Source organism: Rattus rattus, chromosome 9 (genome assembly GCF_011064425.1).
Source record: "Rattus rattus isolate New Zealand chromosome 9, Rrattus_CSIRO_v1, whole genome shotgun sequence".
Lineage (NCBI taxonomy): Eukaryota > Metazoa > Chordata > Mammalia > Rodentia > Muridae > Rattus > Rattus rattus.
Genome location: NC_046162.1, coordinates 521629 through 542866, shown reverse-complemented (window position 1 = coordinate 542866; position 21238 = coordinate 521629).

The window sequence follows — 21238 nt, the reverse complement described above, 5'->3', positions numbered from 1 at the left end:
CTAGAGGCTATGTGGTCTTGTCACTTATTTTTAGATATGCTATGTTAAATTTCCTTTAAGATCTTTTTCTTTGACCTCATGGAGTTTTGTGCTTAAACTGATCTGAAACGCATGCTCATCCTGCGCCAGGCTCTTGAGCCTGTGTCTGCACTCCCAGCTACCGTTGCATTTTTTCATATTTTCTGTGTATTTTCTTTTTCTCACCTGCCTTCCGATATTGACTTCTCACTAAATACCACTGTTGTCTGAGAATAACCATGGTATGAGTTCCGGTCTTTAAAATTCCTATGTCATGCTTTATTTTCCTAGAAAGTGATGGATACAACGTGAGACCCTGGATGATCTCGGACAGGATATTTGCTCTACTGGTGCTGGATAGAGCTCATTAGGCGTCAGTTCCATGCAGTTGATTAATGGTGAGTCCCAGTGCACCTGTGTCCTCACCACCCTTCCCCTGTAGGATCTGTCTGCTTTTGATAGATGGGTATTGACATCTCCAACTACATTGGTGGGTTGACCTATTTTCTTTTCCACTCAGATATCTACCCTGAAAAGAGCTTAAGCTTTTATTAACTGAGAAGTAAAATCAAAACTACACGGGGACGTAGCAATGAGATAGTTTGAGACCTGCTTGTGGGACGTATGATACCTGAGTTAACTTATGTCACAGATCTCAGGGATGCCTCATTGCTCATGGGGAAAGCTTTCAAGACCCTTCTTCCTTCCAAGTTTGTTAGTTGTCGATTCATTGCTGCCACCCACAGACAGTGGCCACTGCAGCTGCCAAGCAGTGTCGCTGCATCTTCAGGTGAACCCAGCCACTCTCCGCTGCCACGTTACCAGGCGCACTTGCGAGTGTTCATGAGAAATTCAGGGTATCTTTTGGAGACTCAACTCCCTGATCGTAGTGTGATGACGCATTGAATTGCAATGACTTATCGCATTAAAATTGCTTCTACAGCTCGTAACTTCATTAGCTCCAGAGTCAGCTTGGTCTGAAAGGAATAAACTACTTTTACTTTCTGCAGGCTGTGGCTGCCACGGTTTACCCGTTCCCAGCCTTTTCATTTATGTGTGTCTTTATGTTAAAAGTTTATTTATGGTGGACAACGCGTGTTTAGGATTGTGTGTGTCTGTGTGTGTGTGCCTGTGTGTGTTCTAATTGATAGTTTCACCAATACCATTCCTTGTAGCCATTGGTATATCTAAATTTATGTGTGCCATTTTTCTCTTTGTTCCATTTTTTATGACTCCTCCCCTGCCTATCATGTGCCACACAGAGCACTTTTAGGGGTATAATTTTCTCTCTTTTGTCACCATCTTGGCTGTACTCTTCATTTCAATTCTTGTACAGGTTGCTCTAGTATTTACAATGTATCTACGATTAGTCAAATCCCACTTTCAGAAAACCCTGTGTGGTTTCTTAGGCAGTATATTTCATTATAGGAGAACGATCAGAGTTACTCCCTCTCTCCTTTATCACTTCTGCTGTTCATGCCATGCACATAATATATGTCTGTATACTCAATGTGCTGTGATAGTATTCTTGAATAAATTCTTAGCTGCTGAGATTAATTAAAATAATAAAATTTCATTTTCCATCTATCTCTGTCTATTTGCTCTTGAACATGATACCATTCTTTTTCTTTTTTAAGATTCATTTTATGTTTGTGATCCTACCATTCTTTATACGGCTTTGAGTTCCCTTCCTTCCTGCTGCTGGGACGTAGCCCAGGGTCTTGCGCATGGTAGGTAATATTCCACCAAGGGCTACAACCCTAGCTATGGGATTCTAATACAGATTGTGTTTCCTTTCTAAAGTATTCTTTAGCATTTCTATAAGGCCAGTGTACGAACAACAAACATCTTGCTTGAGAAATTATTTCTCTGGCAGTTTTGAAGGTTAGTATCACAGAGCGGTTTGTTCTTTTGTTTCTCTTATGAACTTTCAATATGTTGATCTTTTCTTCACACTTTAAAATGAGAAGATGTGCCTTACCCTCAAGAGACTTGAGGCCCCAGGGAGTGGGGAGGTATGGCAGGGATGGGGTGGGGTAGGGTGGGGAACATCATCTTGGAGACGGGCTGTGGGAGGAATGGAGTAAGAAACTATGGGAGGGGGGACCAGAAGGGGGGACCAGAAGGGGGCTAATGGCTGGACTGTGAAAACATAAAAGTAATAAAAATGATTTTTGCTGCACCGTGGTATCTGAATGAGCTTTCAACACTTACACATTGATGACTGCTCATGAGTTGGTGTGTGAAGGCTTTACTGAAAGTGTTTCTTGGTGCATGGGAGTTAGGGTTTTGGGCAATTGTTCTCTTGAGGGACAGGAAGGTTTAGAGATCAGTTTGTACAGTTCCTAAAATTTCCTTCGTCCCATGTACTACCACAGCAGGGTTAGTAGATCACAGCGTCCTCTTAACATAGATTATCACAGTTAATTTTTTTTTATAGTAAAATGGACTGTTTGATGTTATTTCTGAGTAAAAGCTGGATTTATTTTCCTTTCAGAGCTTATTAATTTTTATTTTATGTGTATGAGCATTTTGCCTACCTATAACTGAACTACATTGCAAGCCATGTCTGAAGATGGCAGAGAGGGAGTCAGATCTCGGCACTGAGCTGTCCATGGCTGTCAGACATCATGTGGGTGCGGGGAATTAAACTGGCTTCCTCCCGGGTTAAGTAAGCACTGCTGTGCCTTGTCTGCAGTCTCGACTCAGCCATCTTCCATGCCCGCTGTACACAGGCTTTTCCCCCTGACAGCTCCTTTTCAGTGTTGCCTCACCTTGCTTTGAAATTTTGTATATTGAAAATGATATCCTGATATCCACCATCCACACTTTCCTTCTACCTGATATTTTATGAGATTACTGGATTTGTCATTTTCTCTGTGACATTGATTTGGGGGAAGTTCTGTTTTGCTTGTTTAAACCTTTCTCTCTGTAGAGATCCTCAATTTTCATTTGTTGCATTTTATGGTTGTTTGGTTGTTTCACATTCCCCGGGAGTGTTTTCTGATTTGGCTTTTTTTTTTTCTGTTCCAGAGGTCCTGTTTGGATTTTGAATTTTCTATTAAAGTTTCCTCAGGCTCAGAGTTCCTTTCCTAGCTGAGTCCACTCCACTAACAAACAAGACTTTCTCTACTCCCAATACAACAGGCACCATTGGTTTCTGACATTTCCTTCTGGGTCTTCTTGGAATGTCTGTCTCTAAGTTTCCATTCCCCACCTCTTCCTGCACGGGCTCTTCCTTAACCATTGGTACCTTTGAGGTAATAATTACGGTCGGGAAAAAAAAACTTGAATTTTTTTTTTCTTTTTGAAACGTCTTACAACATAGCTCAGGTTAGCCTTGGGCTCCGGACCTTTCTGCACACCCGGCAAAGAGCTGGGATTACAGGTGAGCTAGGCAACCTAGCGATACTTTGTGCCTTGTCACCCATCATGTACCGAGTTAAAACTCACGGTAGGTTGGGCTTTAATGCATGTGACAAGAAGGGCCCTATTCCAAAGTCCTGTGATTGGTTTTCAGTTTCTGATTAAGAGTGTGCACCAGCGGATGTAAAGGTCACAAGTACTTCTCAGTGTTCGTGCCTGTCCTTACTTGAGATGTGATATGTGATGTTTCCGTTAGGTATTTCCTTTCCTCAGTTCAGTTTCACTCTGATAAAACACAGTCATAACATGAGACTTTCCGTAAAACGTTTCTCTTGGGGGCAGACCTTGTTAAGGAAAACAGGATGTTCTGGCTTATTTCAAAAGGTTCGTATTTCACTCCTTGCTAGAAGAACAAGAGAGTCTTTCTCTGACATGCATCGCGAGACCCTGTGGAGCCTCAGAGTAAGACGGGGCTGAATGGCGCCTTCTGACTGGGTCTCCCTGGAGTTCTGAACGCTAGACTCTGTTACACTAGGCTTCCAGTAACTTACCAGTCTTTGTTTCAGATATACCACTGGCGTTGCTGATTCTCCTTGAGGGCTCTACATTTTGGTGTCTGCTCTGGGGACTTTAAATGACTGAGGCATTTTGAAATACTGGAGCAGTGTCTATGGGGGAGCGGACAAAACTAGTTCTTGCTTTCAGTGATGCTCCTAAAATGTGCCTAGCCCTCCCAGATCCCAGATCGATGCCAAGATAAACACAAAAGCAACCCGTGCCAGAGTTTATTTGGTTCTTAGTTTCTTTGTATTTCTTCTTGTGTAACTACTACCTTTATCCCCACCTGCTTGGGATTGTCCATCGACTCTCATTCTGACCGAGTTCCTGAAAGGTCCAGATCATCTTGTTGAGGACTGGGGTCTGATGGCCTTTAGTCTGAAGCTTCTGAGGTGGTGTTGTCTGAACCCTGATTCAGATTAGCTCTGGGTCACTTCCAGAACTTCCAAGGAGGGGCTTAACCCCTTGTAGACTTGCTCTGAGGTAAACCTCTCTGCTGGATTCTTCTTTCCCTACCACTCAGTCCTGCATTTTCTCCCAAGCAGGCCATATTTTGTCTCCTCAGACTGCACGCTTCTGTTTTCTGCCTGGCTGAGCTCACCGCCTTCCTACAGCACCTCAGGGAATTGCCCTCTTATTACCACAATTACAATCTGTACACATTTCATTAAACTAATATCGCTCAGTACAGGCTTTCTCCACAGAACTGCACAGCTGGAGGCCCATTTCTTTTCCTCAGCTTAAACACTTTGACAGGTTAAGAAAGCTATTATGGCTGAATAACAGGTGTTGCAAAACAATGCGCATTTGATGTTTAAATGAGAGAGCTTCTTTATTGACTGCCTTTATTGCAGCTCAGGCTTCTCTTGCTTCACAATGGCTGGATTTTTATTGTCTTTACTGCTTTTTAAAGTCTATTCTGTTGTTTCAGAACAGATCCAAAGCGCCTGGGTTATTTGTTATTCTGCTGGCCTTTCTGTATTATTATTATTATTTGTGCATCCTGCTTTCTTCACCAGGTGAAAAATGCCTGCGGAAGTGGGAGGATTTTATTTGGTTCGTTCTCTAATAGAAGCACGTTCACTTCACAAACACTCTAAATGGGCATCTAAGGCCCCCTTTCCACCACTTCACCCTGTCTTTATGTTCTCATTCATCCACTCGTCTACTAGTGACCCTTAGAGCTGACTCCCGAGTGAGGAATGCTAAAATCCATATGGAGGGACAGCTTGGTGTCCACCTTCCTTGTCTGCATATTCTTTCTTTGACTATAACCTCACCCCTCACCGTAAAGGACACACATACTGGTCTGTAGTTTGGGGGCGATTGCTCTTCTCCCTTGGCATTTTGTTTGTAGGCACTCAAACTCATCAACCGTAGGCACGTCTCTGTTCCTTCCCTCTGTCTCCTTGCAGAATATCAGGCTCAGCAGGATACAGTCTGTTTTATTATTTCAATAAAATGACTTTTGCTGAAGAGACAGTCGAGTGTTAAAATACCATTTTTCAAAAGTAAGTGCTCAGTGAGCGAGAACATGCGATTATGAAAGCATAGAAATGGATGGAAATAAAAGAGGGCCTTGAACTCTACCTGTGCACGTGTCTGTAGCATGCGGGAGAGTGCTGTTCACATCAGTCACTCAAAGCTTCCGAGCTCCGCTGTAAGCCATAATGTACTTCTTAAAGCAAAATTTAGGTTTCATGTTTTCTTCTGGTGTCTGAGAGTGAAAAGCAGGAAAGAAAGTGAAGAAGGAAAAGAAAAAGCTATTGTTTTAGCTTTATATTTTCTTACCCATATTTGCCCAGCAAGATGACATCGTTCTTGTGAGGGGATGGCATTGATGTCTTACCCAGCTAGGGTGGACCATTGGCTCTTTCTCTATAGTCCTCAGTTGCCTGAGCATTTCTGAGCGCAAATCAATGCTTGGTGAGTGACTGTCGAAAGGACTTCCCTTGTTTCCTTCGGAGAATGAGGCATATTTGTGGGTAGAGACTTGAAATGGCTGAAGGCCTCTTAAAAATCAAAAATTAAATTTAATGTTGGTGCTACTGAGGGCCGTTAGAATTCTTAGATTTTATTTGATCCCCATAAGTTCCCAAATTGCTATTGTGGCGAGATAAGGGTCCTTTGATAATTTGCAAATGAAAGATTTGGGGAGAATGAAGCACATGTTTTTTCTTTTGTGAAGTTGGGTCCAATTGTACATAAGACTGACAAAACCTAGGAGGCTGTACTGGCACATATATATATATATATATATATATACACACACACACATATATATACACACACACATACATACATATATACATATATATTCAGATGGTAAAGATCTTTTTCCCATTCTGTAGGCTGCAGTTGTTTTCCTATTGAAGAAACTTTTCAATTTGAAAAGCAGAAGCTTTTCAGTGCGAGGAGGTCCCATTTACTAATTGTTCATCTTAGTGTCTGAGCTATTGGTGTTCTGTTCAGAGAGTTGCCTCCTGCTAATGCGATTAAGGCTATTCCCCCACCTTTTCTTCTATCGGATTTCGTGTATCTGGTTTTATGTAGAGGTCTTTGATCCACTTGAACGTAAGTTTTGTGCAGGGTGATAGATATGGATCTATATGCACTCTTCTACGTGCAGACATCCAGTTAGACCAGCATCATTTGTTGAAGATGCTTTCTTTTTTCCATTGTACAGTTTTGGATTCTTTGTCAAAAATTAAGTGTCCGTAGATGTGTGGGTTTACTTCTGGGTTTTCGATTTGATTTCATTGGTTAACTTGTCTGTTTTGATGCCAATACCATGAGGTTTTTTATTACAATCGCTTTGTAATATAGCTTGATATCAAGGATGGTAATACATTAGAAGTTCTTTTATTTTGCAGTATTGTTTGAGCTGTTCTGGGTTTATTTTGTTTTTCAATACGAGGTTGAGCATTGTTTTTTCATGGTCTGTAAAGAGTTGTGTTGAAAGTTTGATGGAAATTTCATCTAATCTTTAGATTGCTTTTTGTAGGATGGCCAAACATCAGAGAGAGTGCTGATATATTAGACATCAACAAAAAAAATCCAATTAACAATGGGGTACAAATCTAAACAGAGTATTCTCAATAGAGGAATCTCTAATTGCTGTGAAGCACTTAAAGAAATATTCATTATATTTAGCCATCAGGGAAATGTAAATGAAAACAACCTGAGATTCCATCCCGCATCCATCAGAATGGCTGAGATAAAAAAAAAAAAAACCTTACCACAGCACATCCTTGAGAAGATGAGGAGCAAGAGGAACATTCCTCCATTGCTGGTTGTAGTGCAAACTTGTACAACCACTTTAGAAATCAATTTGGTGGTTTCTCAGAAAACCAGGAATAGTTCTACTTTAAGAGTCAGCTATACTACTCTTGGGCATATAACCAAAAGATGCCCCACATACCACAAGGACACTTGCTTAACAATGTTCATAACAGCTTTATTTGTAATAGCCAGAAACTGGAAACAACTTAGACATCCCTCAACTGAAGAATGAATATCAAAATGTAGTACATTCACATAATGGACTACTACTCAGCTATTAAAAACCTGACATCTTGAAAATTTCAGGCAAGTGAATAGAAGTTAAGAATATCATCCTGATGGAGGTAACTCAGTCCCAGAAAGACACACATAGTATATACTCACTTATAAGTTGATATTAGTCTTAAGGTACAGGATAACCATGCCACAATCCACAGACTCAAAGATGCTAAGTAACAAGAAGGGCCCAAGGAAGGATGTTTGATTCTCACAGAGAACAGGAAATAGATATTGGAGGTTGATGGAGAGAAGGAACCAGGGGGTGCACAGATGGGGAGGAACACGAGTGTTCAAGTCTGGGGATGACAGAGGACGAATTTAGGACAATGGAAACTTCCAGGTATCTATGAGGGTGACAATAGTTAAGTCTACTAGCAGTAGGGGATATGGAACATGAAGTGGCCACCTCCTGTAATCAGGCAAGACTCCTAATGGAAGGATGGGGACAATAACCCAGCCACAAAACCTTAGACCCACTGTTTGCCCTGCCTACAAGATGCATGGTGAGACCCACACCATGAGAGAGAGCCCACCCCTGACACTCTTCATGATAATCTTCTATATTTGCAGTTAGGCAATCCTATGGAAGAGTGGGAGGGAAGATTGAAGGAGTCGGAAAAGTCAAGCACACCATAAGAAAACATACAGAATCAACTAACCTGGGCTATGTATGCTCTCAGAGACTGAACCACCAACCAGAGAGCCTGCATGGGAAGGACCTAGGTCCCCTCCACATATGTAAAAGATGTGTAGCGTGGACTCCATGTGGGATGCCCAACAGCAGGAGCAGGGGCTGTCTCTGACTCTGCTGCCTTCTTTTGGATCCCCCTCATTGACTGGGCTGCCGAGTTTAGCCTCACTAGGAGAGGATGCACCCAGTCCTTCTTCAACTTTGTATGTCAAGGTAGGTTAACATCTGTGGGAGTCCTGTTTCTCCCTGAGGAGAAAGAAAGGGTATTGTTGGGGGGAACCAAGGTAATAGGGTGAGACTTGGAGGAAAGGAGAGAGTTGACGTTGGGATCAGGAAGTAAATAAACAAATTAATTAATGAAAAACTACTGTTAAATTGCTTAAAAAGATTTTCCTCAGGGCTAGGGACCATCATACTCAGCATACAATTGTGACACAGCTGTATATTTTTAATAATAGTCCCCAAATCCACACTTTCTTTAGACTCTGTAATTTAAAAAGTGATTTCTCATTTGAAACACTTAGAGCTCATCCCAGTAGACTCCCGAGTCACCCTTCCCTGGGAACAGGAAGGCCAGTCCTATTTTTAAGGTGTTTCCTGATACAAAATGTGTCTTAGTCCCCATTGTGTACAGCACAGTTATCTTCTTAAAATGTTAGCAGCCTTGCATTTATGAAGCACATTTCTCCTGACCACTTTAATAGGCAACTTACTGTAAAGCAGGACTATTACTCTCTCTACGTACCAAGTAGAAGAGCCAAGATGTAGCTATTGTACCGTGCTTTTTCTTGTGATCACTGGAATCGTGAGTGAAAATGCAATGAAAATATTAGCCCCAAGGTTTCAGTTAGCTGTTCTACAGTAAGCACAGGAAAATATATTATGCATATATATTTATAGGTCTTAGGAAAATGTTTGCAGAAATATCTCATAGAATGTATTTTGCTTCCTGGCTTCAAAATTAGAAAGTTAACTTTAAATGAAAGGAAAGAAAAAAATCATTTTTACATGTGAGCTGATAGAGTTACATAAATGTATAGATTGCTATTGACATGCAAAGATAGAGTAAAACAGCAGGCCCTGCAGCCTCTTATGGTAATCTACTAGGATAGGTTTTACTAATTATCTGCTGACTTCATATAATTCCATAGATGCAGATAATGCAAGGATTTAGGGGAGATTGTGTTTGCCTGAAAGATAGCTATCAGATTGAGAGAATCCTGATACTCTATGTGTCAATTATGCTAATTAAATGCCTTAATGAGGGATGGGTACCATGTGTTTACCAAGATTTTTAACCTTGCGACATCCTGAAAATTTCGTATACCTGGATATTATGTGAAAGAGTCTGACAAAGATAAACGGAGAAAAGTTAAATTCAGTTCTGCCTCTGTGCTTCTGTCCCTTTTGAATATCATCACAAGGTATGATGCATTTGGGCATATTCTACGATTCAGCCTATTGAATATAATACAATCAGTTGCTTGTAACAGTCTGTCAATCGCATTGTGTTTCTGCCTTCCTCTTGTCCTGGAAATTCATCTTGTTGAAAGCATTTGTGTTATTGAAAGCAATGAAGCCTGGTAGGGCTGGCCATTACTGGTACCTTACCTCATTTATATCTTAGCCCTGCATCCTGCCAGGTCCTCGCTCCCCTCTGAAGCCTCCATCACTCCAGTGCGTCCCATCAGGCACCATCTCAGCCACACAGAGGGGAGCTTGCTGTGTGCAAATGAGTTGCATACAAAACATGGGTTCTGGGGAGTTTAGAGCCTGCTGGGTTTGTTCCCAAGCCAGCGGCAGCTGGGATGACCCAGATCCAGGGCTGGCTGTCCCTGCTCTGTGCCTTTCCACTTCCAGGATGGCCAGTGTGGCATTCCCATCAGGATGGGAAAACCCAGCACGCGTTCTGTGGGTGGTGTAATTTCCTCTGCTGGAAGAATGAGGGCACAATGGGACATTTAAAGCCCCAGAGAGCAAAAGGGTGAGTGTAACAAAGCAGAAAATGTGGGCCTGGTGTTCCATTATGCTAGCAAAGTATTGCTTCCTGTGTGTGGGAACAGTAAGAAAATTAGACACTCACCTGCCTGGTTATGGGCAACATCGAGTGCAGTGGGGAAAAGCTGCAGGATTTATTTAGCCAAAGAGTTCAATCAAAGCAGAAAACAAAATGTCAGAAATTAAAATGAATAATAATTCAATTGTCTGGTCATTTATTTAATAATAAGTGACTTCTTGTAACCCAATAAATGCTTAATCAAGTCAAAACATTTTTTTAAAAAAATTCCTAGTTCTAAAAAAAATATTAGCTGACTTCCCTTGAAAAATTTTCTTTCCTGTTCATCAATATCGCTAAAATGATGATTTATCTAAATAAACCAATGGTTCTTAAACCAGAGCATCTGCTAAACTCGTCTGGAAACTTGGGGAAGCTACAGTCTTGCCAAACCTCTGCTGGTGAACTGGGCCTGCATGAGCTCTGTCAGGCCTCCTGTGTGCTCAAGTGAGACCTACTGCTCCAGAATTCGAAAACTAATTTACATCGATCTGCCTAGATGCTTGGTGTCATTTTAAGTAACCAGATTAAGGGACATGGAGCCACCTTCCTTCAACTCTTACTTTCATGTCTCATCTCTATCCTAGGCTTTTTGATCTTTCCTTTCTCCTCCCCCCGCAAGTTTTTATTGGATTTTTAAAAATTTACTTTAATATTTTCTTTAACACTAAATGGTAAACCACACTTGCATGTATGTATGTGATACATATGTGGTTAAGATCCATGTACTAAATCATGCTGATTAGCATGACTATTATCTTTATTTTTGGCGGAAAATGAAGCTTATTATCTCTGGACCTTTGGCTAGCATTCCCCAGCCTGTCACTTCTCAGCTCCTTTACTGCCCTTCAACTTCCCCAGTTTCCAGTCACACAGAGTGGGAGCATTGCTACTCTTTCTGTGGCTTGCTTAGTATTTTAGCATAATGATTTCTAGGCTGATCTCTTTATCTCTGGTCACACATCCTTTTCCCTTTACATGTTCCATAGAAGCGAGGCTTTCTCATCATGTGGTAATTCTACTTTTGTTTTGAGGGACTGAAAATATCGTACCATACCATATCAACCATATCATATCACATCGCATCGCATTGCATGGCATCATATCATATCATATCATATCTTATCATATCTTATCATATCTTATCATATGGTTTTTCTACAAAGGATATACTAATTTACTTTCTTACAAAAAATGCATGGCAATTCCCACCCTCCACATCCTATTTCCTCTCTTTTTATGACAGTGTCTTTTTGTGTTATAATCATTCTAAAAGTTGTGAAGTCCTAGGTCATTATGGTTTTAATTTGAATTTAACAGATGATTAATACTGTTACATATTTTCCAGGTTTCTGCATAGTGTATATCAATTTTGTGAAATGCCTACTAGTACCCTTTGCATTTATGGTATGTAATTGGTATGTTCTTTTGTTACTATGTTCCTTGTGTGGTTTGCATATTTACACCAAACGAAATGTGTGCTTTTCAACTATTTCTCCTACTCTCTGGCTTGCCGGTTCTCTGTAGTGATGACTTCTTTCTCCATGTAGAAGCTTGCTCTGGCTTATAGGATTCTATTTATCTCTATTTGGTTTTGTCCCTTATGTATTGGCAGTCAAATCCAGAATTACTCACTAGATGTATGTTGTGTGGTCTTAATCTCGTTTGTTTTGTTGTTCTTTTTTCTGGTAGATTTATATATTCATATCTTCATTGGCACCATCAACCCATTTGGAGTTTTCTGTAGATGGCATGAGATGAGCCCAGTATCATTTTTTTTGCACATATATATCTAGTTTGAACAAATTATATTATTAAGCATATTGACATTTTATTGTGTTCCTAGCATAATTTTTGAAAATGAATAAGCAATACATATGTGATATTTTCCCAAAATCTGTATAGTGTTCTTTTCTATGGTTCAATTTGTCTACTATCTGCCATTAACAATATATTTCGATTACTATAGCTACTTAGTAAAGTCTGTCAGATGGTATCGTGCCTCTAAATTTTTTCTTTTAAATGGGAAGAGTACCTTACCTAATGGGTGTTACTTTTGTAATTTCATGGCATTTTTTGACACTGAATGTATCTGTACTATATGTAATCTGCATAGAACCTCTGTTACATTAACCACTTTAACAATACTACTTCCTCTAAAACATAAGCAGAATACATTTGCATTTGTTTGTATTTAGTCCAGTGTTTTTACCAGTGTGGTGTTGCTTCCTGTGTTCAGATACCTCCTTTTTACCTTTAGTTCCAGGGAAATGTAAATACAATTATTGTCTTGAAGGTTTTGTACTGGTTTTTGTTAAGACACAAAACTGCTACCTCTTTTTATGTGTTGACTTTATATTTTATCGGTTTAATACTTTCATGTGTCAGGTCTAATAATTTTAGTGGGGTTTTTGGCATTGGCATCTTTGCTAAATTAAATATCACGTCATATGTGTCAATTCACATATTTTTCCCATTGACTTTTTCATATGATTTTTCCCCTAATTACTCTGAAAAGGATCTATAGTAATATAGTAAATCAGAATATTAAGAATGGCTATCCTTCAGTTGTCTCTGTTTTCAAAGCAGTTTTTCAACATTTTGCTAATTGAGTATGACACTAGTTAAGGATTTGCCACAAGTGCCCTTCCTAATGTTGACGTAATAACAGTAATAAAGTAGCAAAGGAGCCGTTATGCAATGATCTACTGAGAGTTTTGTCATGTAGAGATAGAAAGTCTCATCAAACAGTTTTCTACATTTAATAGTGCCACATACCTCTTTCCCTTTATTCTGTTAATGTAATGTGCAAAATATTTTATCTACATGAAATGGACATTCTTACATACCAAGTATAAACTATGCTTGTTCATAATGAATCATCCTTTGAGGGTGCTGTTGAATTAGATTTCTAGTATTCTCTGAGGATTGAGTTCTTTTGATACTGAAGAAATCTGACCCTTTTCACAGTCTTTACCATATGTCTCATGTTGTCAAGATCAAGGATATGATCGTGGAATACCTTCCTTGACCCCACACCTCCACTCTTTTTCTCTCTCTCTCCATGGTTGTCCTGCCTTTTTTCTCTTTTATTTTTCCCTCATAAATTATATCTCTACCACCACAAATTCCCTCCTCTACTTTTTTCCAGTCTCTCCTTGCTACCTTGTCCCACCCCCCTAGGCAACATGAACAATTCTGTTGTCTTCTCACTTAAAGACGTTTTACAAATTTTTGCATGGTTATTTAATTTTTACTTATTTTAGCACTCATCTATGAGTTGGGTTTTTAAATCTCGTGTCCTTGGGTAGAATATTATAAGTCAGAAAAAGAATATTCATGACATTGGAAATAAGCAAAGCAAGAAAGGCATTGCAGATACAGCACTGGAGTACCTAAATTTACTAAAGTTAAGATTCAGTAGATTATAAACAACTTCAGCAAAGTGGCTGAATACAACATGAACTCAAACAAATCAGTAGCCTTCTTCTACACAAAGGATAAACAGCCTGAGAAAGGAATTAGGGAAATGAAACCCAGCACAATAGTCCCAAATAATAAAATATCTCCGTGTGACTTTAACCAAGCAAATGAAAGATCTGTATGACAAGAACTTCAAGTCTTTGAAGAAAGAAATTAAAGAAGATCTCAGAAGATGGAAAGATCTCCCATGCTCATGGATTAATATATTAAAAATGGCAATTTTGCCAAAAGCAATCTACAGATTCATTGCAATCTCCATCAAAATTTCTACTTAATTCTTTAGAGAGATAGAAAGAACAATTTGCAAATTTATTTGAAATAAAAAAAAAAAAACCAGGATAGCAAAAACTATACTCAACAATAAACAAACCATCCCTGACCTCAAGCAGTAGTCATAAAAACTGTGTGGTATTGGTACAGAGACAGACAGATAGATCAGTGGAACAGAATTGAAGACCCAGAAATGAACCCACACACCTATGGTCACTCGATCTTTGACAAAAAAAGCTAAAACATCCAATGGAAGAAAGATAGCATTCTCAGGAAATGGTGCTGGTTCAACTGGAGTTCAGCATGTAGAAGAATGCAGATCGATCCATGCTTATCACCCTGTACAAAGCTTAAGTCTAAGTGGATCAAGGACCACCACATTAAACCAGATACACTCAACCTAATAGAAAAAAAGTGGGGAAGAGTCTCAAACACATGGGTACTGGGGAAAATTTCCTGAACAAAACACCAGTGGCTTATGCTCTAAGATCAAGAATCGACAAATGGGACCTCATAACACTGCAAAGCTTCTGTAAGGCAAAGGACTCTGTCAGTAAGACAAAATGTCATACAACAGATTGGGAAAAGATCTTTACCAATCCTCCATCTGATAGAGGTCTAATATCCAAAATATACAAAGAACTCAAGAAGTTAGACTCCAGAGAGCCAAATAACATTATTAAAAATGGGGTACAGAGCTAAACAAAAAATTCTTAGCTGAGCAATGTCAAATGGCTGAGAAGCACCTAAAGAAATGTACAACATCCTTACTCAGCAGGGAAATGCATATCAAAACAACCTGAGATTCCACCTCACACCAGTCAGAATGGCTAAGATCAAAAACTCAGGTGACAAAAGATGCTGGCGGCGATGTGCTGAAAGAGGAACACTCCTCCATTGTTGGTGGGATTGCAGACTGGTACAACCACTCTGGAAATCAGTCTGGAGGTTCCTCAGAAAATTGGACATTGAACTACCTGAGGACCCAGTTATACCTCTCTTGTGCATATACCCAAAAGATGCCCCAACATATAACAAAGACACACGCTCCTCTATGTTCATAGCAGTCTTATTTATAACAGCCAGAAGCTGGAAAGAACCCAGATGCCCTTCAACAGAGGAATGGATACAGAAAATGTGGTACATCTACACAATGGGGTTCTACTCAGCTATCAAAAACAATGACTTCATGAAATTCATAGGCAAATGGAATGAACTAGAGATTATCATCTTGAGTGATGTAACACAATCACAGAAAAACACACCTGGTATGTATTCAGTGATAAGTGGATATTAGCCTGAAAACTCGGATTACCCAAGATGCAATCCACAGACCACAGGATGCTCAAGAAGAAGGATAACTAAAATACAGATGCTCCCATTCCTTCTTAAAAGGGGAAAAATATCCATAGGAGGGGATATGGAGGCAAAGTTTAGAGCAGCGTCTGGAGGAACCTTCCATTGAATCTATTTAGAGGAGCGATGCTGCAGTGAAGAATTCACATTGAAGCTATGTTAAGAGGAAGCCCAGGAGTCTGCTGGAAGCCATATCACCCGTGCAAGCACTTGAACTGAGCCCATTCAGAGCCTGCTCCACGTGGCCCATATATATACAGTCACCAAAACTACGTAAGATTGATAAAGCTTAAAAGTGCATACCAAAAGGGACCAGATATAGATCTCTCCTAAGAGACATATCCAGTTCATGTCCAATCCAGTGGTCAATGCTAGCAGCAAACCACTGAACTGAGAACAGGACCCCCTTTGGGGGAATTATAGGAAGGATTGAAAGAGCTGAATGGGTTTGCAACCCCATAAGAACAACAATGCCAACCAACCAGGGACTAAACCACTACCAAAAGACTAAACATAGCAGAGAAAAGCCTTGTTGGGGCACCAGTGGAAGGGGAAGCCCTTGGTCCTGCCAAGGTTGGAACCCCAGTGCAGCGGAATGTTGGGAGGAGTGTGGTAAGGGGGAACACCTGTATGGGAGTGTGGGAGGGGATGGGAGTTTATGAACAGGAAACCAGGAAAGGGAATAATATTTGAAATGTAAATGAAGAAATATACCTAATAAAAAGTAATTTTCAAAAAAAAGATTTAGTAGATTAAAATAATTTCTTTATGGCAATTGTGAAGTAAGTAATAGTTGACTCTTCTTTTAAAAACTGATTTTCTCATAGTGATAGTCTGCTTTATAGGGGTCTGTTCCTAACCCTGAATTGTTACCTTCCATTGAATCTATTTAGAGGAGCGGTGCTGCAGTGAAGAATTCACATTGGAGCTATGTTAAGAGGAAGCCCAGGAGTCTGCTGGAAGCCATATCACCTGTGCAAGCATTTGAACTGAGCCCTGCAGAGCAACATTTCCACTATTCACTAAGAAAGTCAGAATTTGTTCTTTAAAAAATTATCAACTGCTTTCAACCTGAACTGGCCCTCTTCCGCCCTCCCCCTTCTCTCTCCCAACCAGACCCCTCTCTCCCTCTACTTCCCAGAGATTATTTTCTTCCCCCTTCTGAGTAGGATTGTAGCATCCACACTTTGGTGTGATCTTCTTTTTTCTTGGGTTTCATATGGTTTGTGAGTTGCATTGTGGGTATTCCGAGCTTCTTTTGGCGAATATCCCCTTATCAGTGAGTGTATACCATGTGTATTCTTTTGTGACGGGGTTACCTCAGTCAGAATGATATTTTTCAAGTTCCATCCATTTGCCTGCGAATTTCTTGAAGTGATTGTTTTTAACAGCTGAGTAGTACTCCATAGTATAAATGTACTACATTTTCTGTACCCAGTCCTCTGTTGAGGGACATCTGGGTTCTTTCCAGCTTCTGGACTATAATAAATAAGGCTGCTATGAACATAGTAGAGCATGTGTCCTTCTTATATGTTGGAGCATCTTTTGGGCATATGCCCAGGAGTGGTATAGTGGGGTCCTCAGGTAGAACTATTTGCAAAGATGGGGGAGAAGTATATAGGGTCAAGTATATAGGGTCTACATAAAGGGTATGTAGCAGTGGGGGAGAGGGAACTTGGGTAGCCATTAGAAAATCCCAGATGCCAGGGAACCAAGAAATTCCCAACAGGAGGACATTAGCCGAAATACCCAACAAAGAGGAAATAGAACCTGTAGAGACGATATCCAGTAGATAGGCACTGCCCCCGGTTAAGGGATGGGGCCACCCGCCCATCTCAAATATATTAATTCAGAATTCCTCCTGTCAAAATGAAATGCAGGGGCAAAGAGTGGAGTAGAAACTGGAAGAAAGGCCATTCAGATACTGCTCTACCCAGGGATAGATCTCATCTGTAGGCAACAAACCCACACGCTATTGCTGATACCAAGAAGTGCTTACTGACAGGAGCCTGGTATAGCTGTCCCCTGAGAGGCTCTGCCAGTGCCAGACAAATACTGATGCGGACATATGCAACCAAACATTGGACTGAGCGTGGGGACCCCAATGGAGAAGTGAAGGCAAGGACTGTAGGATCTGAAGGGGTTTGCAGCCCCATAAGAAGAACAGTAATATCAACCAACCAGACCCTCCAAAGCTCCCAGGGACTAAACCACAAACCAAAGAGTACTCATGGGGAGACCCATTGGTCCAGCTGGATATGCAGCAGAGGATGGCCTTATCTGCTATAACTGGGAGGGGAGCCCCTTGGTCCTATGTAAGTTTCATGACCCAGGGTAAGGGAATGCTAGGGCGCTGAGGCAGTAGTGGTTGGGTGGGTAGGGGAGCACCCTCACAGAGGCAGGGGGAGGGGTGAGGGGATAGAGGGATTGTGGAGAGGAACCTGGGAAGGGGGATAACATTTGAAATGTAAATAAATAAAACAACCAATAAAAATGAAAAAAAATATAAACTGGCTAAAAACATTTCAAATAAACATTGCACACCAAACTTAGTAAGAGCCTCACTCTATGCCTCTCCATGAACTTCTGTAAGCCATTCTGAGGTTTGCATTAGACAACCCACTTTTATAATTGAATATATTTTTTAATCACTTCAAGATTTAGGGTATGACAGTATATATATATATATATATATAGTTTTTTTTCTTATTCACTTTACATCCTGCTCACTCCTCCTGTACTGGTCACTATCTCCCACAATGTCTTCCCCCATTCCCCCTCCCTTCTCCTCTGAGCCACTGGGTCACCCCTGGATGTCTCTCCTCCCTGACACCCTGACAAGTCTCTGTAAGGCTAGAAGCCTCCTTTCCCATTGAGGCCAAACAAGACAGCAGAGCTAGAACATATCCCTTGCACAGGTAACAGTTTTTGGCACAGTCCCTGCTCTAGTTGTTAGGGACCCATATGAAGACCAAGCTTCATGTCTGCTACATATATGCAGGGAGACCTAGGTCCAGGCCATATATGTTCTTTCATTGGTGGTTCAGATTCTAAAAGTCCCATGGGTGGGAAATACCCTCGAATACATTGGTATGGGAGACCATTTATTCAACTGAACACTAATGCTCAGGCTCTAAGATCAACAATTGATTTAATGAGACCTTGTGAAGCTGCAAAGCTTCTGTAAGGCAAAGGACACTGTCAATAGGACAAAATGGCAACCTACAGATTGGGGAAAAGATCTTCACCAACCCTAAATCTGACAGAGGGTTAATATCTAAATTTTTCAAAGAACTCAAGAAGCTAGACACCAACAACCTGAATAACCCAATTTAAAAAATGGTGTAAATAGCTAAACAGGGAATTCTCAACAGAGGAATCTATAATATCTGAGAAATATTTAATGAAATGTTCTACGTCCTTAGTCACCAGGGAAATGAAAATCAAAAGAACTTTGAGATTCCACCTTACACCCGTCAGAATGGCTAAGACCAAAAACTCAAGCGAGAGCACACGTGGGGAGGAGGTAGAGCAAGGAGAACATTTGTTGTGGAACACTAATATGAAAACTAACACCAAATAGGAACAGATGGGGCTGTGTGACCGTTAAAATCTTCTGTAGAGCAAAAGATGTGATCAGAAGAGTAAACAGATATCCCACAGAACCAAGGACAACATTTACCAGCTACACTGGAGACAAGAAGCTGACATCTTGAAAGAAATAAGAATTGTAGAAAACAAACAGCAAGCAAATAAAATTGTCCATTGGCATGCGGACCAATGACCTGACTGTATGGTTTTCATGAAAAGAAACACAAACGGTCAATAATTATTTTTAAAATTTTCAATATCCGTAGCCACCTCAGCTAAGTGCACTTTGAGATAATACCTAATTCAGCATGGTGTCATCAACAACTCTGACAATATACATTGAAGAGATATGGAAAAAAAAAACCCTGATTCACGGTTGGTGGGGACACAAAATAACTGTAGAAATTACTTAAAAGAATGTCAACTGTTTACAAATAGAAATATTGTATGACAATTCTTTCTTTGTATAGTATTTACCCCCTAACCTGTGTAACCAAACAGAGATGTTTGTACCCCTGTTTTTATTGATGCTTTATTGACTATAGCAAAGACTTGGGATCAACCTATTTTCTATCAACAGATGAATGGATAGTGAATATTTAACACTACTAAGTCCTAAAGAGAACTGAAATTACAAATTTTGCATGAAAAATGGATATACGTAGAACTTTTGATATTAAACGAGGCCAAATAATCTTATAAAGAAAAAAACAAACAAGTGTCCGTGTGGGTACATTATAAAATGTAAAAGAAGGAGCAATGACAGCTAATAGCCCCTACTAGGAGCTGAGCAAGGACTGAGCATAGGTAACTGATATGAGTTCTGAGAAAGGATGCGAAGCTGCTTTTCTTTTTCTTCTTTCTTTTTTGTCCCCACCCCCAATTTACACAATGCCCCGCTAACTGTTCTTCTAGTTTGAATTTTGTCATAGACTTTGCAATTTTGGGTGGTGGATAAGTGCATAATTGGTTCTAATGAGCTTTACATTTTTCTCTTCTCTTCCACTAAGCATACTTAGTTTCAGTTCATAAAATATGAGTTTGTATATTTCTATTAGACAAAACAAGATACATGAATAAACCAATTTGTAGGAAAACATTCATGAATGTTTTCATCTGAAAGGGGACAAGGGAAAAAAATGAATAAACGAACAAACACAATCTTATTTTTGCGGAATAATTGCTAACAAAATCTTAATGTAACCGTCCATTGGCGTTTACTAAGAAAAATGGCTTCTAAATAGAATAAGCAGTCTTTTTATTCCCTCATTGAGCATCAAATATATAGATACTTCACAGTATATATTTCACAATATTGTCCAAAATCTTTCCTGGTCTGAAATATCAAGAAAAAAACTATGAAAAGCAATTACTAGGCCACGCTCCTCCCTATTTCCAACTGCAATTGCTCACCTCTTTCCACATATCAGGAATAACCTACTGCTGTGATAGTAGCTAATTACCTTAGATAATAAGTTTTAGGTAGCCTATCAAGCCTTGTAGTTCAAAAATTGGTTTAGCTTTAAAAAAAGAAGACAGAGCAAAGTTGGCCATGAGTCCTCTATTATCCCAGATAGCCGTGTTAAAGCAAGATAAGTAGGTGAAGAAGTTAGGTCTAAGTAATTGTTTGTCAAATTGATAAGATTCCTCTTCTGCCACGCATTTCTGGTATAAGAGTCTGGTGAGTTGTAGCTTTCAGAGATGGTGTAACATCATTTCCACTCACCATGTGCTCTCAGTGTTTGTCATCCTCCTAGTCCTGAGGTGGGAAGATTAGCCCTCTGGTTAAAATTAGTCAGGATTTTATGATTATTATGGCAAATGAAATGCAGTAGATGAAATACTGTATAAATTCAGAGCCCAAGCCAGTCAAATGTCACCTCTCGCTGTCTCTAACTTCTCTTCCTCTTCTCGCTACCTTTTCCCCTCCCTTCTTCCCTTCCCTCTTGTTTCCTCTCCTTCTTCACTCAACCCCATACTTTCAGGCCTCATTTACACATCTTCACTAACATGCCTAGCTACACTTGCTAGTGAGTGACAGTGTTAATTGTTGATAGACATATGAGTTACATATGCCGTCCCTTCATGTGATTACAGGTCCGGGCTCTTAGCTTTTCCAACTGGTGCTCAATAGAAGAAATATAAGGTATTTCTACATGATCCTATATAAGTTGCATGTTATAGAGGAAATTAAGTGTTGTCTGAGATTTTAAGATTTGATCTGGTTAGTTTTATAACATTTGTCATCTAAAAATAATTTCATATCTAGAACCAATATGATAAACTCC